Raw genomic sequence first — 27,041 nt, forward strand, 5'->3', positions numbered from 1 at the left:
GGGCCTGGAGAACCCCTGAGAGCTTTTTCATCCATATGTGGGTGAAACTTCATAAGAGGAAGGAGAATAGAGGGCTGCATTAGATGGCATCAGCACAGTGCAGGCATAACTGTTACTGAAATTTGAGCTTAGGGAACCCCAGCCTTAGAGGGATGCTGGCAAGCCTGCTAACCTTTGCCCAGAGCAAGACATATCTGTCATCTTGGTCAGGAAACAAATTTGTCCTCTGCCCTGCGAATAAGAGGGGGTAATATATCTGTCTTCTAAAACTTTGCTATACAAACTCTTTGAAAGGACAGCACAGAACAAAGCTGTCACTGCCTCTTGCCCAGAAGACATGAGAAACACAAGAAGCCTATGAATTGTCTCCCAACACCCACAGCCCTTACTGAAGGAATGGGACACTGCAGGGCACAGGACCCCACTCCCAGCCAGAACTGATGAGACTGCCCGTGAGCAGACTCAAGGACCATCTATTCGGAGCTTGGCCAGTGACCAAGCACTAAAGGTAAAGCAGGCCAGCCAGGTTCTCTCGCTGTTTTATGCTGGAAAATACAAAATTCCCAGTAGGAAACGGGAGCTGAAGCAAACGGATTGCATGGGGAGGAATATTAAAGTGGTGAGTAGCCGTGTCATGATGAAGTGATGAAGCCAACAATGAGCAACTAGGAACTGTGAGTGGGAGAGGGAAGCAAGAGCAGATTGAAAAGGATGCCGGCTGACGTGGAGGGAAGGAAGCTGAGCCCCGCTGCTGGTGGGACAGAGGAACACAGAGGCAGCCACAGCTCGGCTCTTCTTGCTGGCCACCGCCCTCTGCCACCCACACCAAACATGGGCACCCTTTATAATAACACATAGCCCTTACTGCAGAGAATTTGAGTCTTTTAGTTAAGGAAACTGGTTATAAAGAACAGAAGAGGTGCAGAAAACTGTAAGACATTGACAGAAAATTAGCTAACATTTATTGACTGCATACTATATGCCAGGAACTTTAATGGGTAGTCTTATATGCATTATTTTAGTTAATCCTAACAAAAATTCTTAGAGCTAGACTATTCTATTCTCCAAAAGGTTAAGTAGCTGCCAAGGGTCACACAGCTAATAAGGGAGTCGGGATCCCAGGTGAGTTGATATTCAAGGTAAGTACAAGTGAAGTAAATTTCAGCTACAGTACTAATAGTTTTTGCCAACTAACCTGCAAGTTCAGTAGCCTTTTACAACATTGTTTCAATGGAAATGAAAACACTAAACATTTGGACCAAAAACTTTGCAGAAATTGGTAGTTATCTGTATTAATAATCAATAAGCCCAAAGAGGCTAAGGAGAGCAGCCTAACCATGATTTATTCTCCTACCTGAACAAAGTGATCTCAGCAGATGCAGACATTTATGTTACTTTCAAATTCACTGCAGAGAGAATTCTGTCTCCATCATTTTTCACTTTGTCAGTCCCTGTGGTACCCACAGTGCAAGTGACCACTGTCCACATCTCCAAATAAGCAAGAACAGTGATGTCAAAGGGATGTGGTCTTGAATTTCTAGACTGGTGAGGCTCGGGTAGAAGGCAGGTTGTGATTGAACAGGAGTAAATGTCAGGTCCCACCGTTCCACTGAATCTGCTGCACACGGGCTTGTTCTGTGCTGATTAGTCTCTGGCCCAGACAGCTAATCCTGTTGGTTAATGAATACCCATGGCCTCATCTCCAGTAACAGATGCCACAGGAGACTGAAGAGCACTGCCAAAGCAACTTGGCAGGAGGTGCTTGTCTATTCATAGGCTGCTTTGTACTTAGACTTAGTGAAAAATTAACAAGTCACTGCTATATTCCCTCACGTGAGGAGGCGGCAGTGGCTAGCCCATGATCGCACAGCCAGAAAACGCTGGAGCTAGAACTTGAATTCAGGTCTTCTGACTACAGTAGACACAGTTTTCCCACTACGCCAGAAGCTAGGCTCCTGCTTTCTCCCTCTGTGGAATCCTCTGGTGAGTCAGGGCAGCAGCTAAGTTTAGATCAGAAATAGGTTTGTATTTATTTACAGACCTGCTTTGTGCGTAGGTCCTGAACTGCCAGCAGACAAAGTGGGAAAAATGACAAATTAGCAGATGAAGACATTTGCTGTTTTTTCTGCTCTTGTTTTGGGGTCAGTTTTAATTAGGAAAGGCTTGGGGTGGGGAGGCGGGGAGAACAGAGTGGGAGAGCAAGAGAACTGGAATGAAATGGAAAATAAAAGCAAAGGTCAGTAGTTCTCTGGCTTCTGGCAACTGAACTTTCAGCAGGTATTTGGCACACCTGCAGAGCACAAATGTTAAACTTCCGAGAGATTTAAAAATGGAAATGTCAATATTTTTTAAAAATTTAATAACATTTAAAAATACATGAGAAATTAAAAGAACATATAACAAACCCCTATATTCTCATCTATCTGAAGTGGATTTGATAATTTAAGAATTAACATTTTTACCATATTGACAAAAAATGCACATATTTATATTTATGTGTGTATATATAGTTGTTTCTTTTCCTGAAAAAAGTGCATTGTTCCCTAGGGAAGTTGTTTTGATTTCAACCTCGACTCCCTGAGGGTTCTCAGAGGCCCTCCTAAAACCATATGGATCGCCTGCGGTCAAGGTTGGACATAGGCTTTGCCTAACCTGCCAACTCAGATCAGTTGGGTGGAGGAAATAGGGCAGGCTCCGAAAGAGACGATTGGGAATGTATGTCCACCTTGGGTGCTGGGGCCTGGAGCTGTCCTGCTCACAGCTCTCCCTCACTGGTCCCCCAACACTCTTTGCTGTGGGATGTGTCACAGCTGCTGTTCAGCCCAGTGGCTAAATAAGCTTCTTTCCCTGCAGGCTTTAAGAGATTACATTGTTGTAATCACTGTAAAAATTGAGTCACACTGTTCTGAACCCATAATTCGTGTCTTAAAAGAATTGGCCCTTCTCTGGCTGGACTCTGCAGAAACGCCTGCTGTCTGCCCTCTGGCCTGTTTGCCACTGTAGTTCACCCTGGAAAGTCTGGGCAAGGCCTCCTGGGAAGCAGCGTTTCCTGAGCTCCGGGCTTGGAGATTAGGCCCATTTCATCTCCTCTAAATGGGTCTCACCTGCCTTTGCATTTCTGAGAGCTTCCTTTGCAGCAAGCCCTTTATTAATGAAAGTACAGAATGAAATTTTGAGCTTTGTAAAGCTGACAACATTGATTAATAATCCCTAGGAACCGGTGATTGCTTCATGGTCCCAAAATAAAAAACCTGCTGGGTAAAAAAAAAAAAAAATCTGCAACGAAGGGAACATTTTGTCTTGTAAATTGAGTAACAGCATTCTGGTGACCTGCTAATGTCAGATGTCCACAGAAGTGAGGATAGGCTTCATTGCGCCCTACGAGAATATTTTTTCCTTTCAAATGGAAATACAAATTTGGGGTGGTTCTCTGCAGACTTTCTTGAGCCTGGAAAAGGGGAATCTTGGGCACTATTTACACACTCTAAGTTAAAGGGGAAGGAAACCCTGGATCCTGAGGTGCCAGGCACTAGCCTTTCCTTACTCTTGTCTCTTCCCTCCCTGCTCTCCTTCCTTCCTTCACTTCTTTTCTTCATCAGCCAGCTTGCCTGAGCTTAAATCCTAAATCCGACAGTGTACCAGCCTTGAAATCTTGGGCAGCTTGCTTGACCTCCATGTTGCCCCCGCTATGAAACAGGTGCAGGTGGTATTTCTCTGAGCACTTAGGGTCCTCTGGGGCTCGTAAGGCTCAGGTGGGAACGCGTCTACCTCCCTCTCCACGCTCCCCTCCAGGTGGGAATGCGCAGCTGAGACCCTGCCGGCCTGTGGCCCCCTCGCTTGCTGGGGAGGCCCGTCAGTTGGAACCGGGGTGAGTAAACGGGCGTGCTGTCCCGGCTTCCCTTCCCCTCAGAAGTGACAGCTGCCTCTGCGTTCCCAAGGGCGGCGCGCCTGGGAGGCCGGCTCCAGCCCGGTGTCGTGACAAAGGCACAGGCAGGTGAGCCCAGAGCTCACTGTTAAGAACAGCAGCACTGCCCGTAGACCTGCCGGCCCTCCCCCACAAGCAGGGTCCTTGCCTTGGAGCTCCTGCCTCAAACTGCTCCCAGCGCCGCCCCCCCCAGGGCCTGGGAGTGGCTGGACAGGTGGTGATGTCTGGGCGGAGACCAGTGTGGGCCCAGACCCTGTTTCTGCCTTTGGGGCGCCCTCTCACCCTATACCCTGCACGTTGGCTCAACGAGAGTCCCGAAAGGATTCCATATCGAGGGCTTCTTCTGGGGCCCCATGGCCAGGCTATGGTTCCAAGAGGGTGGCTTGGTCAGCAACTCGCTCCCACTGACTGGCATGGTTTTCTTTTGCAAGAGTGAGCAAGACCAGACTCCCAGAATTACTGATTGGAGTGCCCCTCACATCAGAAACGAGCAAGTGGTCTGTGGCAGTCCAGGTGGAAGCCAGCAGGTGTCCTTATCCTCTCCACCCCACAGCTAGCACCTGGGGCAGTTACCCTCCCCTCCCCCCCCCTCCCCCCGGCTGGCAGTCTCTAGGGTGGCTGTGCCTCTCTCCTCCAAGGACACTTGAGCTCGTTGCTTCACAACCAGCAGGCCTTCCCACCCGTGTCTCCTGCTGCCTCCAGACATGGTGATGTGATGCTCCCACAGGCTGGTCTTAAACTGCGCTGGATGAGAAATGGCATTTCTTGTGCAAAGGGGACTGGTTTTCCTCCTCCGCCCGTTCCCCCCTCCCTGCTGATGGTCGTGGAAAGCGGGGGTTTGGTCCGTAGTGAGAGATCACATTCTAGGGGTGCAGTGACTACAGCCTAACACCTTCAAGAGGGTGCAGCTGGAAGGTACGCTGTTTCGCTTATGCTACAAAATTTAGAACAGTACATTTAACATACCTAGAAAATGAATTTGTTAGATGGACCAGGTACAGAAACTCACCAGGGCAGGAAGCCCCCGATGCCTAGCGAAGGGGCGAAACTGGGAAGACAAGAACCTTGTCCCCGGGGTGACCTGTCCTCCCCCAGCATATTGCTGGTCATGCAGTTTAGACCCCCTGAGCTTTCCTCCCTAAAGGCAACATCTAGGCCTCGGTTGTGTTTCAGCTCCAGGCCCAGAGAAGCAGCAACACCAGACAAGTGGCTGCCTCAGGACCAGCTGCGTTGACTAATGACCCCCTGCCTGGCACCGACCGTTCAGTGGAGACCAGGACCTGAAAGAGCGCACCTGGAAAGCTGATGAATATTCTATTGAGATTCTCCCCTGAGACCGCCCCTAAATTCCTGCCTGCAAGAAAGAAATACACAGGACAGAGGACCCAGGGCACCATCTCCATCCCTCCAAGGGGACCCCTGGAGACTTGCAACCAGGGGAGCAATGGGCAGTGGCAGCTGACCCCGGGCGTACCCCCTGAACCTGTCTCCAAGGCCCCTTCTCTCTCTCTCCGACTTCTCAGTGAGCCAGAGCAGCCCAGCCTAGACTCTCGTTATTTCTTCTATGTTCGTTCTTGTTTCACTGGCCCAAGTGTATTTTTGCTGCCATCTTGGACCCAGTACCCTTTGACTCAGTGCTGTGTAGCCCTTCCCTTTGGATAGCCCCATCCCCTTCTAATAAATTTAATTTTTCACCGTCTGAGATGGCTATTTAGCCTGCCTGCTCACCACTGACTATTAACCTTTCAGAATTCTTGTTCGCATTTTCCTGCATACTCTGGGTAAGACTCGCATATGTGACCATCACCAATGAAGCACAATAGCAACCTTTGATAGAATCACCAGAAGCTGGTATTCACAGCTGACAATTTGGGTGCCAATTTGGATTACATTTGGTCAGGAGTAATGCTGTAACCAGCATTAAATAAATGGAATTACCAGACTGCAGAGGCAAGGAGACCTGTATTGTTTCAATACAAACAGGTCCTGAAAGGCCATGGCACCCTGAGTAATGATACTGTTGCATTTTCTCACTGTGGGAGACATGAAATCAGCCCAGAAAATGCATGTAACAATAAAGAACATGAATAAATGGTTCCTGGACCTGGACCGGAGAAATGGTGCCTGGACGGTATGAAAAATCTTCACATGCTCTGATGGGACCATAAACAAATATGTAAGTATGTCTTCTTCGCTCATTATTTGTTCTAAATTTTGACTGATAAATCACCAGACCTCACATGTACCCATGAGTTTTATGATATAGTTTTTAAGCAAATTGTTTGTATAGACAAGGGCCCAAGAAAAATATTTCCTAGGGCCTTGCACACGCTGTAATAATACAGTATTAATAACAATAGTCCCTATGCTGTGCATTACATCCTTATGCCTTATCTATTTCATAACTGGAAGTTTGGACTTTCTCACCACCTTCACCCATTTTGTCTCCCTCCACCTGCACCCTTGCCTCTGTATCTGTGAGCGTGGTGGTTTGTTAAATTCCACATATAAGTGAAGTCATACAATATTTGTCTTTCTCTGTCTTATTTCATTTAGCATAATGCCCTCAAAGTCTATTCATGTTGTTGCAAATCCCAAGATTTTGTTTTTATGGCTGAATAGTGTTCCATTGTATCTTTCTACTGCAATTTCTTTCTTCACTCATTCATCAATATGCATTTAGGTTATTTCCATATCATAGCTATTGTAAGTAACACTGCAATGAACATGGGATGCGCATGTCTTTTTGAATTAATGTTTTCATTAATTTACCCACAAGTAAAATTGCTGGATCATATGGAAGTTCTATTTTTTCCTTTTTTGAGGAACCTCCACACTGTTTTCCATTGTGTCTGCACCAGTTTATAATCCCACCAACAGTGCCTGAGGGTTCCCTTTTCTCCACATCTTCACGAACACTTATGTCTTATCTTTTTTATAATAGCTATCAAATAGATGTGATTTGATACCTTGTGGCTTTGATTTGCATTTCTCTGATGATTAGTGATGTTGAGCATTTTGTTGATGGCTTCCTTTCCTGTGCAGAGGTTTTTTAGTTTGGTGTAGTCCCACTTGTTTATTTTTTACTTTTTTGCCTTTGCTTTTGGAGTAGTCAGATCCAAAAAATAATCTCCAAGATTGAGTCAAGGAGCCGACTACCTGTGTTTTCATCTAGGACTTTTATGGTTGCAAGTCTTACATGCAAGTCTATAATTCACTTTAATTTTTTTGTAGGTACATAATAATGGTGCAGTTTCATTCTTCTACATGTATCCAGTTTTCCCAACACAATTTATTGATGAGACTGTCCTTTCCCCACTGTATAGTATTAACTTCTTTGTTGTAAATTAATTGACGATATATGTGTGGGTTTATTTCTGGGCTCTCTATTCTGTCCATTAACCTGTGTGTTTGTTTGATGCCAGTACCTTGCTGTTTTGATTACTATAGCTTTGTAATAAGTTTGAAATCAGGTAGCGTGATACTTGCTACTTTGTTTTTGCTCAAGATCGATGTGGTTATTCAGGGTCTTTGTGGTTCCTTACAGGTTTCTGGATTGACTGTTCTATTCCTGTCAAAAACTCCATGGGAATTTTGCTAGGGATTGCATTGAATCTGTATATTGCTTTGGGTAATATGAACATGTTAGCAATATTAATCTTTCGAACCCATGAACATGGAATATCTTTCCACTTACTCGTGTCTTCATTTATAGTTTTCAGTGTACGGGTGTTTCTCCTCCTTGGATAAATTTATTTCTAGGTATTTTATTTTTTGATGCAATTACAAATGGTGTTTTTTTTCTTAATTTCTCTTTGTGATAGTTCATTATTAGTGTACAGAAATGTAACAGGTTTTTGCATATTGATTTTATGTCCTGCAACTTTACTGAATTTGTTGATTATTTCTAACAGTTTTTTGTTGTTGTTAACATCTTTTTTTTTATTGTTCAAAATATTACAGATGTCTCTTTTTCTCCCCATTGACCCGTTCCACCCCACCCACCCCCCTCCCCAGTCCCTCTCCACACCATTGTCCGTGACCTTGAGTTATGCATATGTGCATATAAGTTCTTTGGTTAATCTCTCCCCCTCTACCCACCCACCCCCCCTCCTTCCCTCTGAGATTCATCAGTCTGATCTATGCTTCCATGTCACTGAATCTACTCTGTTCATCAGTTTATTATGTTCTTTAGATTACACATATAAGTGAGATCATGTGATGTTTGTCTTCCTCTGCCTGGTCTATTTTGCTTAGCATGATATTCTCCAGGCCCTTCCATACTGTCCCAAAGGGTATGAGGTCCTTCTTCTTTACAGCTGCATAGTATTCCATGGTATAAATGTCCCACAGCTTTTTTATCCATTCATTTACTGATGCACACTTGGGCTGTTTCCAGATCTTAGCTATTGTAAATTCTGTTGCTATGAACGTAGGGGTACATATATTCTTTCTGATTAGTGCTTCAGGATTCTTGGGATAACTGGACAACATGGCTGAAATGGACAAATTCCTAGACACATACAATCTACTAAAGCTGAATCAGGAAGAGGCAGAAAACCTGAATAGGCTGATAACAACTAATGAAATTGAAGCAGTAATCAAAAAACTCCCAGCAAACAAAAGTCCTGGACCAGATGGATTTACAGGCAAGTTTTACCAAACATTCAAAGAAGAATTAACACCCATTCTATTCAAACTATTCCAGAAAATTCAAGAGGAGGGAAAACTCCCAAACTCTCTTTATGAGGCCAGCATCACCCTAATCCCAAAACCAGATAAAGATACTACAAAGAAAGAAAATTACAGGCCAATATCCCTTATGAACATTGATGCTAAAATCCTCACTAAAATACTAGCAAACCGGATCCAGCAATACATTAAAAAGATCATACAACACGACCAAGTGGGATTTATTCCGGGGATGCAAGGCTGATACAACATCCACAAATCAATAAATGTGATACATCACATAAACAAAATGAAGGACAAAAGTCATATGATCATATCAATAAAGCATTCGACAAAATCCAGCACCCATTTCTAATAAAAGCAGAAAAAGCATTCGACAAAATCCGGCACCCATTTCTAATAAAAGCTCTCAGCAAAGTGGGAACAGAGAGATCATACCTCAAGATGATAAAGGCCATATATGACAGACCTACAGACAACATCATACTCAATGGTCAAAAACTAAATCCATTTCCATTAAAAACAGGAACAAGACGGGTGCCCACTTTCACCACTCTTACTCAACATAGTTCTGGAAGTCCTAGCCACAGCCATCAGACAGGAAGAAAACATAGAAGGTATCCAGATTGGAAAGGAGGAAGTAAAACTGTCATTATTTGCAGATGACATGATATTGTACATAGAAAACCCTAAAGACTCTATCAGAGTACTATTAGATTTGATAAATGAATTCGGCAAGGTAGCTGGGTATAAAATTAACATCTAGAAATCGATGGCATTTTTATACACAACAATGAACTTTCAGAGAGAGAAACTGAAAAAACAATATCATTTACCATTGCAACTAAAAAATAAGATACCTAGGAATAAACTTAACCAAGGATGTAAAAGACGTGTACTCCCATAGAAAACTACGGGACACTGGAAAAAGAAATAGAGGAAGATTTAAACAAGTGGAAGAATACACCATGTTCATGGATTGGATGACTTAATATCATTAAAATGTCCATACTACCCAAAGCAGTGTATAGCTTCAATGCAATTCCTATTAAAATACCAACAGCATATTTCACAGAGCTAGAACAAATATTCCAAAAATTTATATGGAACCAAAAGGGACCCTGAATAGCTGCCACCAACTTGAGAAAGAACAGAGTGGGAGGGATCACATTACCAGATTTCAAAGTGTATTACAAAGCCATTGTAATCAAAATGGCCTGGTATTGGTACAACAACAGGCATAGAGATCAATGGAACAGAACAGAGACCCCAGAAATAGACCCACGTCATTATGGTGAGTTAATATTTGACAAAAGAGGCAAGAGCATCCAATGGAGTAAGGACAGTCTCTTCAATAAGTGGTGCTGGGAAAATTGGACAGATAAATGCAAAAAAAATGAAACTAGACCACCAACTTTCACCATACACAAAAATAAACTCAAAAAGGATAAAAGACCTAAATGTAAGTCACAAAACCATAAAAATCCTGGAAGAAAACATAGGCAGTAAAGTCACAGACATCCCACGTAGTGGAATTTTCACTGATATATCTCCTAGGGCAACAGAAACAAAAGAAAAAATAAACATATGGGACTATATCAAACTAAAAACTTCTGCACAGCAAAAGAAATCTGCCTCAAAATACAAAGGAATCCCACGGTTTGGGAGAACATATTTGCCAAGGATGTATCTGATAGGGGGCTAATTTCCAAAGTGTACAAAGAACTCATATTACTCAGCAAGAGAAAGACAAACAACCCAATTAAGAAGTGGGCAAAGGACCTGAATAGACACTTCCCCAAAGAGAACATACAGATGGCCAAGAGACATATGAAAAAATGCTCAACGTCGCTAATCATCAGAGAGATGCAGATTAAAACCACAGTGAGGTATCACTTCACATTGTCAGAATGGCTCCATCAACAAATCAACAAATGACAAGTGCTGGCGAGGGTGTGGAGAAAGGGGAGCCCTGGCACACTGCTGGTGGGAATGCAGACTGGGGCAGCCACTATGGAAAACAGTGTGGAGGTTCCTCAAAAAATTAAAAATGGAGCTGCCTTTTGACCCAGTGATTCTACTCCTAGGAATGTATCCTAAGAATCCTGAAAAGTTCTAACAGTTTTTTGAAGGAGTCTTTAGGGTATTCAGTATATCATATCATGTAATCTGCAAATAGTGACAGTCTGTCTTCTTTTCCAATTGGGATGCCTTTTATTTCTTTGTCTTTCCTAATTGCTCTGGTTAGGACTTTCAGTACTATATTGAATTAAAGTGGCAAGAGTGGGCATCCTTGTCTTGTTGCTGATCTTAAAGGAAAAAACGTCAGTTTTTTACTGTTGACGTTAGTGGGCTTTTCATATGTGGCTTTTATTATGTTGAGGTGCATTTCTTCTATACCCACGTTGTTGAGTTCTTATCATAAATGAACGTTGGATTTTGTCAAATGTTTTTTTGGCATCTATTGCTACGATCATATGATTTTTATCTTTCATTTTGTTAATGTGGTGTGTCAAGTTAATTGATTTATGAATGTTGCACCATTTTTGCATCCCTGGAATATATGCCTTGATCATAGTGTAAGATATTTTTTGTATTTTTTAATTTGGTTTGCTAATACTTTGTTGAGGATCTTTGCGTCTATGTTCATGAATAATATTGGCCTGTAATTTCCCCTTTTTTTGTGGTGTTCTTGTCTGATTTTGGTATCGGGGTAATGCTGGCCTTGTAAAATGAGTTTAGAAATGTTTACTTTTCTTCTGTTTTTTGGAAGAGTTTGAGAAGGAGTGGTGTTAATTGAATGTTTGGTAGGTGCCAAGGGAGTCAGACTTATGAGCCAGGAGCCCTCTGAAGTCTGTGTGCAGTTAGCTTCCCCAACAGTCCAGAGATTCAATATTATTTTAACCACTTTGGTTGTACCCATTACTCTTCCAATCACTGTGACCAAAAGGAAGTGGAGCTGTCATTGGTCAGGCCTGAGTCGCACGTTTGAACACAAGGCCCATTCCTGGAGCCTTGGATGATGTCACATAGACCTATGAACTGATAGTGGGGAAGGTGTCGATCCCAATGAAAAATAGCGGTAACTCTAAGAAAGAAGGGGAAATGAATGCTGGGAAGGCAGTTCTGCTACATTGTCATAACAACTTACATATCTCTTCTAAAGCTAATAATCTACTTTCACTATGGTGCAATTTTGGAAAATCTGTGATTTTAATAAGTTTCTTGGCAGTTTAGCAATGGAAAATAATTCCTTCTATTGTCAGTTACTCAACATTTCCATTCAATTTGTATCTAAATCCTGGCATATATCTTGAATTAGTAAGCTGTACTCTGTTTTTCCATACAAGTTCAATCATTCTGTTCATTTGGGCTTTTCATATCTCTAAGAAAGACTGATCAGGAGTCCAACAAATTTGGTCTCCCAGACCCCTTTGAAAGTCCAAAAGTTTCTATGGCTGAGAAAAATCAGTAAGTCACTTTCACCACTTTCAATGTCCTCGCCTCTGATTATATTGGCATGAACTCGGTCTCTATAACCTGCTTCAAGTTATTTCTCAAGCCCCACACTGACAGAGGAGGAAGCTCTATTTGCCTATGAATGCCTAATAAAAAATACAAACTATTTTCCTAAAGTCCTGGCCCTCCATCCCTGCACTGCTGAGTACTGTCATTCAAGATTTCATGAGTTCAGGCCCACACTAACACAAGAGTGTCAAATCAGACTTCCCGACCCGCGGTCCCTTTTCCAGTGAATAGATAATATAAATGAGACTCAGGTTTTTTGAGTCCTACAAAGTAGAACTGATGTCATCAAAGCAATTTTCCTTTCTTTCCCCTGAATTTGCTGTTATTACATTATCATATTGAGGTCTCTTTGGAGTTTAGAATGTAAATTTAGCATTTAGTATTTAATAAAGTTACAGCCATGACCATATCAAGGTTTGGAATCACTGTTAAAGGCCCAGCTACTACTGTTTTCAGAAAATCTACTTGCTCTGCCCACAGCAGATGCTATGTATCATTTTCTATCTTTCTAGTTCCAATGTTTGCTGTGATTTTAGTCATAATTAATTACAAATCAGAATGGTAGTTATTTAATGATGTTTCAAATCCTTAGATACAGACTCAGTTGAGTGCCCCTATTTCTCTAAGACTTGCAGGTGCGTCATTGCATCTATGTAGCAGTCTGCTTCCCCTGAAACAACAGACTTGAAAATGTTTAATTTAGTTTTTCAAAACAAGTTTCAAGGGGTTGCTGGGAGGTAGATTGTTAGACTAAATGGATTACCTACCTGTATTTCAACACTAATTACAGGTAACAGTTTAGATATTTTCCCCCTGGTCAAATCCAATCCTCCACTCCCATTCCCCGCAGATGGTCAAACCCAGGGAGAGTCAGAAATCAGTCAATGTGAGTGCTGCAAGCAGCTTTTAGAGACCATGGGAGACTCTTCACAACTGGTGGTTTGGATTCTTCTGAGAATTTGAGGAAATTTATGAGCACACTCCCTGAGAACATGCACATTAAAACAAACATGCGTAAACTTGGGTCCCAGAAAAAGAATCTGGGTTTCTTGGGCTTGGAGGGTCACTGAGATAAAGTGACTTGACAAAACCATAGGATACGGTGAAGGAGTTAGAATTCAAGCCTGAAGCACAAGGAGGTCCTGGCTACCATGGAGTTTGTTATGTAAGGCCCTGCAGGCATAGAGTTGGCATGAGGGAGGGGAGCTCAAAAGGAAGCTGTCACCTAATGGACCAAACCATCATAAAGTTATTCCCCATTCAAATATTCTACCCCGGTTAGTGTCGATTCCTACCGTTTACATCCGTGTAACTCGGACTCCAGGGTTATTGGCTGTTTTGAACCTTCAACAATGCGTAATTAATACAATGCACATTGATTTCAAAGTGAAAATGAAAATCTTGTGAAAGATGCAGGATTTTAAGAGGGTGACGGAAGTGATGGTAAAGAACTGCTCAGAACCACACGTGCTAAGACTTGGATAAATGAGGCCCAGGTGGAGTTGGATTGACAGCTGGGAGGCTGACTGGCTAAGCACCCAAAAGAGAATATTTGGGCATGAAAAGGGTTAATAGAACCCCCCGGGGAAACCCATGAGGCCCTCACACACTGTGAAACAATCCTCTATATGGCCATGCTGTGAAAATCAAGCATCACATGGAATATGGTATATGCTAGAGTACAGTTTTATTGGAAAGTTACACCAAAATCTCCAGTTTTTAACTCCATGCAATCCTGTGGAGCCTTTTTGGTTCTCATCATTTGCTCTAAAGCTTTGGTCCCTATCTTACATAAGCTCACTTTAAATCACTGTGTTTTCTTTTCTCCAGCATCCTTAGGTGATGAATATGCACTATATTTCACTCCAACTTGAAGGAGAAACTTCTTTTATATGATCTTTAATTACATCCTCCTTATTCCAAATCACAAAGTTCCTTGAGAAGTGTCATTTTGCAGCTCTCCCTGCAGGATTTTTGAGTCAGGTTCATAGATATGGAGTGTCAGTGATGACCTCAGGGGAATAAAATTGTTGTGCTGCAAATTGAGCAAATTTTGATTAACTAGGAAGGACTTTTCTGAAAGTCCATGTGCGGTGTAACTCAATATTGTTTTGAAAAATGAGAATGTCATTGAAACCAAAGGGCATGAACATGAACTAGACGAATGCCGGGTTATTTATTGAATGCCTCTCATAGACAGACTTTTATAAAGCCTTATGTGGTTTGAATAATTTGTAACTATGCATGCTTCTGTTCCCAGACATTTTAATCATTAATGAGTCTACAGCATAAAACACCCTCCAAGACATTTTTATTCTGTTTGGTAATCTAAGAATGAATTACAAAATTAACCTTTATAATTAGATTGTTTGGGTTTATCCAGCAGAGTGGAATTACTGTTAATTTGAACTGTTGATCAGTTTCTTATAGGGACTTTACAATGGCAGTCAAATTCAGGGACTCATATTTAGGCACCTCCCCTGCTTAGTTAGCTGTTCCACATCCTCATGATTTTTGCCCCAACATTTTTAAGACTCAGGACTAATGGTAAACTAGTATTATTGGTAGGGTGACCATATAGTTTATCACCCAGACTGGGGCACTTTTAATAAGCACACTGGGACAACAGCTGTAAATAGGAATTAACCCAGTATAAGAAGATGCATGGCCACTGTCCCTGCTAATGGCCTTGTCATTGTTGCTCAGAGTTAGGGACCCTGCGTCTCAACCCCTCCACCTGAGACCCAGGTCCCCAGGAGCCTCCTGCACCCTGCTGTAGGAGCGTCAGACAGGGTCCTAGCCCTCAGGACACTAACCTCAGCTTACTTCCATGTCCTTGGTGGTTGCCTTCTCTTTATGAGGTCAAGACTGAAAGACGTGCCTGGGTCGGAGATGACTAAATCCCATCCAAGCCCGAAACACTGAGTTGTGTGTGTGCGTGTGTGTGCATGTGTGTGCACGCGTGTGTGAGGTGCAGGGCAGGCAGACGTAAATGATGAAATGGGGAACTACAGTGAAACCTTGTCATGAGCTCTGCCCTTTCCCTGACTAATGGTGTGATCGTCAACCTCTTCAAGCCCCAGACTCTCCAAATGGAGATGATACTACTCTCCACCGAATGTGGCTGCTATAAGGCCTCAAAGTCGCCTTATTGTCCCCCACATCTAGTCTTGCCTTCTCTTTAGTCATTGACTTCAGCACATTTTAATTGGACACACATTCTCCAAAATAGCCATCAGATCTGCCAGTGTGTCTGTGGCTCTGGCAAAGGTGAGGCGTGACCGTGTCTTCCCAGGGAGCCGTGGCCCCCGCTCCCTCCTCCCCCTCCCGCTGGCTGGGAAGCGGCAACCCCTGCAGCAGGCGGCCTGCGCCAGAGAGGGGAGCGGCACCTTCCGCCTGGCAGACTCTTCTGCGCTAACACACAAGAGGAAAATCAGTTTATCTTACTTAAGCCGCTGTGCGTGGGGCCTCGTAATTGCAGACATAACTCATACAGGCAGCCGTAGTGGATTTGAAAGCTCAATAGACCTGGAGTCAGAAGGTGCACATTATGGTTCTGCTCTGTTGCTTGCATGTCCTTGGGCGTCTCGAAACTTCACCTTTCTCATCTTGGAATATAAGTAGGAATAATACCTAAAAGGTAGATCACTATTCAATAATAAATATGTACACCATGCTGCTGTTACTGCTTTTTGAACCAGGGTTCACCTCCATGGATTCATTCACTCATTCAGCAGACATTTAAGAAGTGGGGTGCTATCCAAGGCACGGGGCTGTCTCTGGCACTGTGCAAGATTCCGAAAGCTCCCAGCCCTCGTGGGCAGAGAGCACATAGACCAACAGGAAAGATTACGGAGTGGTTGTTACAGTGAGTATAAGAAAAGGCGATGTTGAGATTGAGTGGGGGATGTCATCAGAAAAGAACTCTGACATGTCTTTTGAGACTGAAAAACAAAAGGAGCCAGTTTGTGAAGATTTGTGGGGAGAGGATTCAAATGGAGGCAACACCCAGGGCAAAGACCATGGTAGGAAGAGTGGGACTTACTCCAAGACCAGAAAGCCAGTGTGGCTGGAGCAGAATCGAATCAAAAGTAGGAGAGCCAGATCATTTGTCCATATAGTTCATGGGATTAATTCCAAGCACAGAGAAGTCATTAGAGGGCTTTAGACAGGGATTATACAAAGTCGGAGCCCCAGCCCTCAGCTGCTCGTGCTATACCTAAGTGCAAGCAGCTCATATGAAAACATAACCTATTTTACAAGTCAAGCAGCTGCTTAAGAGAAAGGTGCCAGCTTCCAACCATCTGAGAACACACGGGGCTGTTACCAGGGGAAATGTTTAAACCCAAGGCAGTTACCATTGCTAAATCCTTCATTGTTGTTGTTATTTAAAGAGGTTAGTATCTTAGAATTTGATGTCGAGAACACCTGGCTTTGGGTCCAGCTTCCTTGCTACTTGATGTCTGGCTTCAGATAAGACACTCCATCTCTTGGGGTTTCACTTACTCTCATCCATAAAATGTAGAAAATAATACCGATCTCAGCAATGTCCTCATAAGGCTTCAGTGAGATATGATATGTAAAATACCTGACACATTGTAAGTCCTCAATAACAATTTATATAGAATTAACTAGGACAGGCCATCACTCTGCAGAGGTGCTGAGAGAGAGGACTGAAGGCTTCAAGACCCCCTTCCCAGCCCCCCTGACAAAAGGCCTGTTAAGTCCTCTTAATGTTTCCCCCTGAACCCCCCTTCCCTCAGAGCCCATACCGGCTGCCACCTCCTCTGACACCCTCTGCCCCCTACTACTCTCAGCAAGATTTTGTCTTATGACATTCCATGTGGTTGTGTCTCATTTCTTCTATTCAGAGCTCCTTGAGAGAAGGGACCACTTATCATTCCTCACCTATTTTTTCCAAGGTGCTTTCATTTATAGAAGGTGCTTAACAAGTCCATGTTTGATGAATGACAGAATGGACGAAGAAATGAAGAGCATTCATTTGATCACCTCTGCCTCCCTACCCCCCCCCCCATTTATTGCATATTTTCCATTTGCCCTGGAATCCACTGTTCACCGTTCTCCATCTGCTCTCCTCTCCAGGAGGCTAAATCAATGGGCTCTCTTGCCATCTGATAGGTCCAGCTAATGGGACTCGCTGGCCAAAGACTAGAAGGTGGGCAGAGAGCACAGTCTGGATAGGAAGTTCTGTTTATACAGCGACTTTCTGGATTTCTATAGTTTCCTTTCATCTGAGGCCTAGAGGTGGCGACTCTCCTCCCTTCTAGGATTTCTTTACTAGTTCCCAACATCCCTCCCACATAATTGTAAGAAGTTCATTTTTAAAACTCCCCTCAACTTACCCAGTTTGGATGTGACATTTTTCCCCCAAGGGCACTCATACATCCCATATATACCATGTCAGGTAGCTCTAAATGTACCCTCTTCTAGATTAGGACTTGGACTCTATTTGCTCTAGAGAGCAGATTCCACCACTTCTCTCAGTAAACGCCCATTGCTTCACAACCACCCCAAGCTGCTCTGAGCCTGCGATGACTTGGGCAAACAAATTAGGATGAAGCTGTTGGTTGTCTTGAAAAATTTAGCAAGTTGTTCATAGGAATCGCAGAACTTAGCAGACGTGAACCATTGCTGACAAATGTTTTTAGGAAGAGTAAAATAAAATGTCACTTCATGGAAGAAACTAAAAATATTTTAAGTATATATTGTGTGTGAGCTTTTTTCACAGAGGACTGAGTTGCCAGGCTGTGGGTGTTGAAAGCTCTTCAGAAAATGTGTCTGTCATGTTTAGACGGTGGGTGGCCAAAGAAATTCTAGGGGAAAAAATTCAAGACAGTCACTCCATTGTCTCTGGTTTAAGTGTGAATTGTAGAATGTTGGATCCAAAAATAACTTGAGCTGGCACAGTCCGGGCCATCTGGCAGCTCCAGGGACAACAGGTTGCCTGTGGAATGGTGTCCCCAAACCATCTCCTGCCTGGCTCTCAGGCTACCACCTTGATTACTTTGCAACAGATTTTTATGATCACAGGGTATTCTTTGTCAAATACAGTCTTAGAAATGGCCAAGGTGAGTTCAATGAATTGGGATTTCTATAGGAAAAAGCAATAAAATATTTTCCATTTGCAACATTGACATGCCCAGAGAAGAAGACAATAAAGGTAAATGAGAAAGTGAAAGGAGATGAAAGGGCCTCTGATTTGTTGACCTGGGAAATTACCGCCCACTGACACCAGCTCAGTAAACATCTCTCTTCAGCTCCCACATCTCACAACGTGGAGCCCCCAGTCATTCTTTACTGTGTACCGGGCACACCACCCAGCTTCCCTTCTACTCTCGAGCTTCCCAGCAGGAAGGTGTTCAGTGTCCCATGATTTAGTTTATTGTGGCCCATAACCTCAACCAAATGACCTTTCCCAAGCAAGCACAGCTTGCAGACCACAAACTCTCTTTGGTGCTTATTACTCTGGAGGCACCCTGGCCAGAGGGGAAGGGACCTTGTGTTTGGTCAGCTGGACCAGATGCTACACTCTCTCCACAAGCGAAGTCTCTACAGAGAAAGTAAGAAGCACCCACAAGTGGCCCACTAATCTCCCTTTTGTTCCCAGCTTCCAAATCAATTATTTTCCTGATTCATTCATTCCATAAAAGTTCTAGGCTTTGGGAGTACATCCTTGGACCAATCTAATTTAATTCTCTCATTCTGGAGAGGGGAGTCAGATAAACAAATGAATTAATGAAATGACTAATCACCTGCCTGTACATTGGTTTCAAAGACAAACAGTGAACACAAAGTTTCTTTGTGAAAATGAAAGCCAGGCTCTGGGTGACCACCACTGCTATAAACCCTGCCACCAGGTACAGACACACCCTCCCCCAGAGAGAAATCAAAGCTAGAACTGAGAAAGCAGAATTACAGATGCATTTGGGGACTGAAAGTTAATACAGAATTTAGGCTGGCAAGACCTCTGACCTGTAGACAGGACTCAGTCCTCTTGGCTACACAGGAACCCGTCGTTTCCAGAGGTTCCTGGAAAGGACTGTTTGCAGGTACCCTTAATAACATTCCAGATGTGATGACCTTCAGGGACAAGGTGCTTGTCTTTGTGTCCAAACCAGACTTTTTTTGTCTTGCGCTATTCTCAGGAGAAATGAGACTGGCTGTTCACCTTCTCCAAGCAAATAAACTCTTGTAGAACTGTGGGTTAACAGGACACTTAGTTTCATGCCTCTATTCATGGGAAACATAAGATTCTGGCAAATGAGCATTACTTGGCAGGGACTGTGTAGTTGTCACTTCACCAGCCCTTGGACAGATCCTGGCTGAAAGGAAAGCCAGGTTTGAGGAAAGCAAAGCTCAGGCATGGAAGAGACACAGTTATCAATGACGAAGGTCGTACCATTGCCACTGCTGCAGTAATTGCTGTGGATATTTGAGTGGAAGTTTGATGAAATGGCACCTTAGAGTTATGTGCTACATGTTCCATTTTTGTAAAAGAACATATATTTAGGGTGTCCCTCCCGTTGGATATTCCGGTTAGTAAGTCTGGTGTAGGGCCTAGGAATCTTCAGATTGAAGAAATTCTTCCAGTGGTTCTCAAGTGCAGCCAGCTCCAGGAGCCAGGGATCCCGGTCAACCTCATGTTCCAGTAGAGAGGAACATCTGTGGTTCCCATGGAAGCATCAGGGCAGTGCCACCAAGTCACCAAGGCCATTTATTCCACTAGGGGCAGATCCTGGTACAATGTTATCCCTTTATCAAAATGCCAAAATCAGTCCCTTTGGACCTCCCCACGTTGACTCTAACTCTTCTCAGGAATGGCACAGGACCAGGATCGTAGTCATCTCCTTTTCCCGTAGTCATTTCTTTTCGGGCCTGGGGTGAGGGAGGAGAGAAGGCTCTCGGCAGTCCCTCCATTCTTTATGTGGCAGAGTTTCTGGACATCCCCCAGAATGGCTCAGGTGCTTGAAAAGTGGTCCCCTCGGGGCCGTCTGCTGGGTCGGGACTGCAGCACAGGTTACTTGGGTGATATTCCTAGTGACATTCTCACCTCGGGAGGGCCCGCGCTCATGGTTCCTCCCCCCTCTGGCTCCCTGAACCCCCTGTTCCTCCTGGAACAGCAGCAGCAGCATTTCCGCCCTGTCCAGGACGCAACTTGGTTACGTTCATGGTGCTGGGGGAAGGGCCTTCAAGCCCTGAGGCAGAAAGGTCTCCCACAAATGTGCCGAAGGTCAGACAAGGTGAGAGAGACGCAGGGAACTGTCACACTTCCCTGCAGGATACAGTGTGCTCATCAGAGGTGTTTATACGAAAAGGAAAATAAAACTATGATTGCATGTGAGCAGAGAACCCGGGATGTGAGCTAATAAGTGCATTCATGCTGAAGGACAAGCCTGCTCTCAATAACAGGTGATAAAATATCTCCGCACTGTAAGGGACCAAGCTGTCAAAGCAGGCCTATAAATTTTCACCAACAGACTCACACTGCACTTCTATCTGGTAACTCTATTAAAACAATAAAGCTTATTAGCATTGCTTTTTAACTAAGTAGAAACACCGGAGAGATGGGCTATGAAAAGACAAAGATATGTGTGAGTGGAACTGAGCGGAGTTGCTGAGGCAAATGTGGGATTGATCGCAGGCACTCAAACGGGTTTCCCTCCCGTACTGGGCCGGGGCCGTGGGCTTTAGGACAAATGCAGTCTTAACACCCCGTGTGTGTGCCTGTGTGTGAGCATGCATGTGTGCACACACACACAGTATCTTGTTTTTAATTGAGAATGAAGTGTTTCTGCACACATAAAAATATACAGAAATTTTAAAAACTAAAATGCCTCTTAAGCCCAGCATTGCCTGTTATAGAAGAAAGAACAAAGCGGTCTGAGGAGGCCGGACAAGGCTGCTGTACCTTCACTATAGGCTGAGAGGTTGTGTTCCCCCACGTCCCCCCTCCAAATATGTATGTGGAAATCTAATTTCCAATGTGCTGGTATTTGGAGGTGGGGCCTTTGGGAGGTGATTAGGTCATGAGAGTGGACTCCTCATAAATGGGATTAATGCCCTTAGAAAAGAAGCCCCCGAGAGCTCCCTTCCCCTTTCTCCATGTGAGGACACAGTGGCCCCACAGCTGTCTACACCAGGAAGCAGCCCTCACCAGACACCCAATCTGCCAGCGCCCTGGTCTCATACTTCCCAGTGTCCAGAACTGTGAGAAATAAATCTCTTATTTAGAAGCCACCCAGGCTATGGCACTCTGTTACGGCAGCCCAAACAGACCAAGGTAACCACGGTGCCACAGTTCAGCTCCACAGCCAGTGTCCTCGGGTAATAAAAAAGCACACGGCTGGAGCTTCGCTTTGGCTACTCACAGAACAGCGTATGTCTACCAGGGCTGTTCAACACGAGACTATACACTCATGGAGTAACTAAATACAACCTGTGACAGTTTCCAAGAGCAGCAGAAGTGGGAGCATCTGTCACACAGTCTGTTATTAATACATGACGTATGTTGAGACGTAGGTACATGCTAAGGAACATGGACATATCACATAAGGCACAGAAGCAGATGGCACAGTCCTTTAAACACGTTTTCCTGTCCACTCCTGTAGGACAAATGCTCCTGATACACGTTAATTTGTAAAGTATATGTTTATTTTTAAAGTGAGAATGTCTAGCACATAAAGAAAAAAATCAAATAGCAGTTCAATGTTTCTTAAAAATGATTCATCTCTTGTGCAGTCCTTTCTGAGCCAAGTAACCAATTTTGATTGGAAATTGAAAAATGACAGAGGATTATTTTAAAGCAATTTTTCCCCGCGTGCCCTGTAACCTCTGCAGAAGCCAGGCCCATGATGACATACACGGAGAGCAACAAAATTGTCAACATCTATATTTATTTCCTGACGAGGGTTATCTAATCAGACATTAGATGATGCCTTTGTGGCCACGATTCTCAAACGGATGTGATTATTTCATCTCACCACTTTTAGAAATATGATTTACAGCTCCCTTCTGCTTATTTTTCACTCAGTATGTCCATTATGTTTCCTTTTAAAGGTTGTATTTAAAAATTTTTTTTGACTTAATGTAAAACCAGAAAAAGAAATTGGCAAGCTGGCAGAAACAATTTGAGGTGCAGAATCTATTCAGGGAGCATACATTTCAGATACATGACTGCCGTTTCTCCTGGGCCTGGACACACGCCTTCATCTCTCGGGCCTGCACATTGTGACTGGAGCTTGGGGCAAAGGGAGCAGCTCCCTGGGCATCTGTAATAGTTCATTTTGCCTTCTGATGTCCAGTGTCTATCATGAGCTGGACCTGAGAATGATTTACAACCGTGCAGCCTCCTTCCACCTGATTTCCGTTTAGTCTTCAGTTCTCGGCACCTAAGGAAAAACTACACTCTGACCCACTGAAGTACTTACTAGAAACATCCAGTGGCTGTCACTGCTGCCAGAACAAAGTTCATTTCTGAGAATGGACTTCGATGTCCTCCCCAGTTTGAACACGACTTTCTTCACTGTCCTGATACTCCTCCTGAAGGGTGCTATATATTTTATTGGATAGAAAATATACTGTATTTTTGCTTCCCAACATCTCCATGTCTTTTCCCATGTGGCCCCCTCTGGTGGGAATGAACTTCCCAAGCCCCACGGACATCCCACCTACTCTCCTATTTCAGCCTGGCCTTCACTTCCTCTATAAACGCTTCCCCGATTCTTCCAAAGAGAAGCAATCTCTGGGCTCTCAGGTTAAAGGCCTTGTATCAACGTCTTGAACGGCAGTTGTGCTGGTAATGAAGATACACGCCCGTCTTCTCCCTGGATGAGAAGGACCCTGCGCAGGCCAGGTGCTGAGAGCTGCTTCACAATGCTCCGCTCAGTCCCCTTAGTAAAGCTCCTCTTCCCAGTTTGGGCAATTTGAGAATGAGGTCTAGCCCAGAGAGTGCTAAGGGGTGAGAACAACTCTTGGATGAGTTCACCATCGATGCTCTAACGCAAGGTCACCTCCAGGAGGCACCGCTGTGTCCTTGATAGAATCACAAACGTGCTCCTGTTTTTCTTTAGAAAGGCGTCCCTTCCCTGAGGTTGGGCCTTCTCTGGACCTGGACAGTTTACAAGGTCTCCCGGCATCTCGCTCTGGCTCTGCCGGCGTGACTGAAGTCCTTCACAGCTCAGGGGAAACGGAGCAGCAGCAGTGGCACACTCCTGCCCAGGAGCCTTTCAGGCAAGAGCACATGGCTTCTTCTGGAACGGGCCGCTCCCTTGGCCCGGCCACCGGCAGACCTGCCTGCCGTCCTGCTGCTTCCCCCTTGCCACTGGCTCCCGAATCTGTGTCCCTCCCATCTCACTCTTCACCTGGGCTGCCGCCCACGCCTGCTTTCAAAACTCACCCACCACAGATCCTGTGTCAAAATTATGGTTTCTGGCAATTAAACCTCTTTAATCCTGTTTCCAAACGGCCAATTTTCACTGAGCTGTGAAAAAGTATCATGATTAACTAGAGCTGAAAATATTTTCTCAGGAAAAGACCAGCAGTTGAAATTTGCTTATAACGAATGTATTTTTACCTTTTCATACCCACCTCCCTCTCATTGGCTTATCCATACAATAACGAATAAATTGCGTACCTACCGTGCACCCGACATTTTCTCAGCACCTGGAACACACAGCGAGGAGATGCAGAGAGACAGAGATCCCTGCTGTCGTGGCGAGGCGTGGGGGAGACGAACAGTACTCAGTAAGCTTAGTAAATAAGTAAATTATATCACTTTCTATGAACAAAGGAATAGAGCAATAATTTGGGGCAGTGGGAATTCTTCCAGCAGGTGTGCAGGCCTTGGGGGTCAGGTGACAGTTGAGCAAATTTGGTGGAGGTGAAGGGGGAGCCCGCTGGGCCTGGGCAGGAGGAGCAGTGCCGGCAGCGGGCCCGGGGTGTTTGAGGGACAGCAGGGGGCAGAATGGCTGGAGAGCAGTGAGAGAGGGAGGTTTGCACAGTGATAATGGGAATGCCACCGTATAAGCCCTTGGAAGTCTTTGGGACTTTTTTGTTTAACCAGAGAACATTTTGCTCTTGTACCATAACAGCAAAGAGGGAGCGCTTAGAGGTGGCCGGCCCCAGTGAAGACATGACATCTGTCTTCGCGCAATTCTGCAAACACAACCCTAGCCGAACACACAGGTGTTTGCTGTCCCCAGCAGGCAGACTCAGGAAAGAGAAACGAAGGTTGTTGGGGGTGAGGAGAGGTTTGGGATTCAAACAGAGCACTTAGCAAGCACCGCTGTGCGTCAGGAGGGCTTCCTAGCAGAGAGAACTGCTCAGCGTTAGACATTGGTCAGCAAAAGGTACAATCACAGAATGACTACCTGAGAGCTTAGGAGGAAATGAGGGGGAGACCCTGAAGGAAAGCGTTTATGGCCTCACATATCTCTACGCCAAAGCTCCGTCTAGGAAATAAAAGAAGCGAACTATGAAGAGCACAAGTGTGCGAGTGCCATTGTGGGCGCAGAGGGCTCCTTGGCTAGAGTCACGGCTGCGGTGTCCCTGCGGAGACGAGCACGCGGGCAAGGACGTGGGCGAGCCTGTGGGTCGAGCTGTGGCTGCTGTGGGAGCTTGGGAAGCTGGCGGGGGGGGGGGGGGGGGGGACACATGCGACTGGAGATACGAGGGGGGGAACACATGGTCGCAAACCTGCCCAGTGCCGTCGTTTAACAGAACAATGTTTGCTTAGCATATTATGCTTGATAAACTTCCCGGGATTCCAAAGAATGCTGCCCTTATTTTTGCATGTTGCCTGGAAACTCTCATCTTATCCTTAAGAATGGATGAATTTTAAGGAGAAAGAGAAAGAAAAAAAACAGTCGTGGTTCCTCCTTGCTGCCGTAGATAGCGCAGGGCGCCGGCTCCTAAATCCAGCAGAGTGTAGGCAGGTGGCGAGGGGTGATGTGTGGCCCGTGTCCGCCTCCTCACGTCCTCCTAGGCCCCACGTCCTCTGCAGACCCCAGCTCTGGGAATCCCACTCCACATCTCACGGAGCTGCCTCCTCCCCCTGCCAGCTTCTGCCCCATCCTAGTGGAGTCCCGGGAGGTTGGCAACACCAACGCGGTCGAGGGCCAAGAGAGCTTGAGGCGGAAAGGGTCCATCAGAGTCCCTAACAGGGAGGCCGTGGGTGATGTGGACAAGAGCAGAGCTCGTGGGGTGGCAGGTCAGGCTGCACCTGGGTTGAGAGGTGAATGAAACGCAAGGAACTGAGGCCGGCAAGTGTAGGAAGCCCGACTGTGAAAAGAAAGGCCCGGTGGGAGGCTTTGAAAATTTTCTAAAATCATGTTTTATTTTTCAATTACAGTTGGTATAGAATATTATATTCGTTTCAGGTGTACATCCCAGTGATTAGACACTATAAAACTTATTAAGTGATCATCCTGAAAAATCTCATACCCATCTGACACCATACGCAGTTATTAGGATATTATTGACTGTATTCCCTCTGCTGTACTTTACACCATGATGACTATAAGTACTAATTTGTATACTTCTCAATCCATTCACCTTTTTCACCCACCCCCCGACCTCCCTCCCACCTGGCAATTGTCAAAATGCTCTCTGTATCTATGAGTCTGCTTCTGTTCTGCTGCTGCTTTTGAGTGTTAGATTCAATTGTTGATAGCTATGTGTTTTTGCCATTTTATTGTTCGTATTTTTTCTTCTCCTCCTTAAAGAAGACCCTTTGACATTTCATGTAGTACTGGTTTGGTGATGAACTCCTTTAGCTTTTTGTTCTCTGAGAAGCTCTTTATTTGACCTTCAATTCTAGATTTTAGCTTTGAGGCTTTGAAATTTTAGGAGAGAGGAGCCTCAATCGTGTTTAAATGTTAAGTGTTAATGGAAAGGAGTCGGTTGAAATTTGGGGGAACACGTTCATCTTATGAACATATTTTAAACTCTTTTATGCCAGTCATGACAATAATAGCCACTGAGATGTCTCCCATCATTATAGCCTGAGTTAAATTTCAAAAACCTATCCTACCTATTGCCTCATTCATCCCCAAAGCAATTGGAGCACAGGACACACTCAAAGACCTGCCATATTTACAGGACAGTCTTGACAGTGAAAGGGGATGCTCTTAATAACTACACTGGGACCGCAGGACCATCCCAGGCATGCTGGGAGGTACAGTCACTAATTCTAACACACAGGGACCTTGCTGGACTTTGCCTTTCCTATTGTCTCATTCAGAGCCCTTTTGATGCAATAAATTAACTTTGTGATGTTGAACTTGTACAAATTGAGAGTTATTTACGATGCATGCAATGCACTGAGGATAAAGAAGAGTAGCCTTCCAGAAACATACATCTAATAGGGCATACTTGCAAGAAATGATTGCTCATTAGAAATGAACTATATGGAAAAGTACTAGCAATATAATTCTGAGCCAGAAATGTGACTCTGCTGAAATACAGGAATATTTCAGTATAAACTGCTTCCTTTATATTATCCTGTAAGCCCAAGGGCAGCCACGTTGGGCACTTTTTTCAGTTGATTATAAAGGCAGTGGGCTCTTCCTAAGACACAGTGAAGCTGGCAGGTGGGAATCCGGGGATCAAAGCGGGTAAAGAGATTGACTGGCCTGGCACATGAGAAGTAAGCTTCCTCCAGATCTCAGTTACCTAATCTGTATGTGGCAAAGGTCACAGCTGAAGACTCAGTTACATCTCCTGGAGGATTGGGGCATCAGCTCCAGTTTTAAACTGCGTCCTTGGAGGAAGAAGGCCTACCTGGGCATAATTAGAGGACTGGTGGGCCATCCTCTAGGGTCTAGAGGCTCTAGCGAGAAAAATAATTAAGGAGGCATGATTAGTAAGTGAGAATGAG

At 44.5% G+C, this 27,041-nt stretch overlaps 1 long non-coding RNA gene across 1 annotated transcript; it reads left to right on the forward strand.

Moving 5' to 3' along the window:
- The first annotated feature begins 1,837 nt into the window (after nt 1–1,837).
- Nucleotides 1,838–6,721, forward strand: LOC308554222. The gene is made up of 3 exons (XR_013998368.1): nt 1,838–1,983; nt 3,793–3,868; nt 5,099–6,721. It is a non-coding gene; the product is annotated as an uncharacterized lncRNA (long non-coding RNA).
- Nucleotides 6,722–27,041: the final 20,320 nt, after the last annotated feature.

This window comes from Miniopterus schreibersii, assembly GCF_964146895.1.
Source record: "Miniopterus schreibersii genome assembly, chromosome: 3".
NCBI classification, from domain to species: Eukaryota; Metazoa; Chordata; class Mammalia; order Chiroptera; family Miniopteridae; genus Miniopterus; species Miniopterus schreibersii.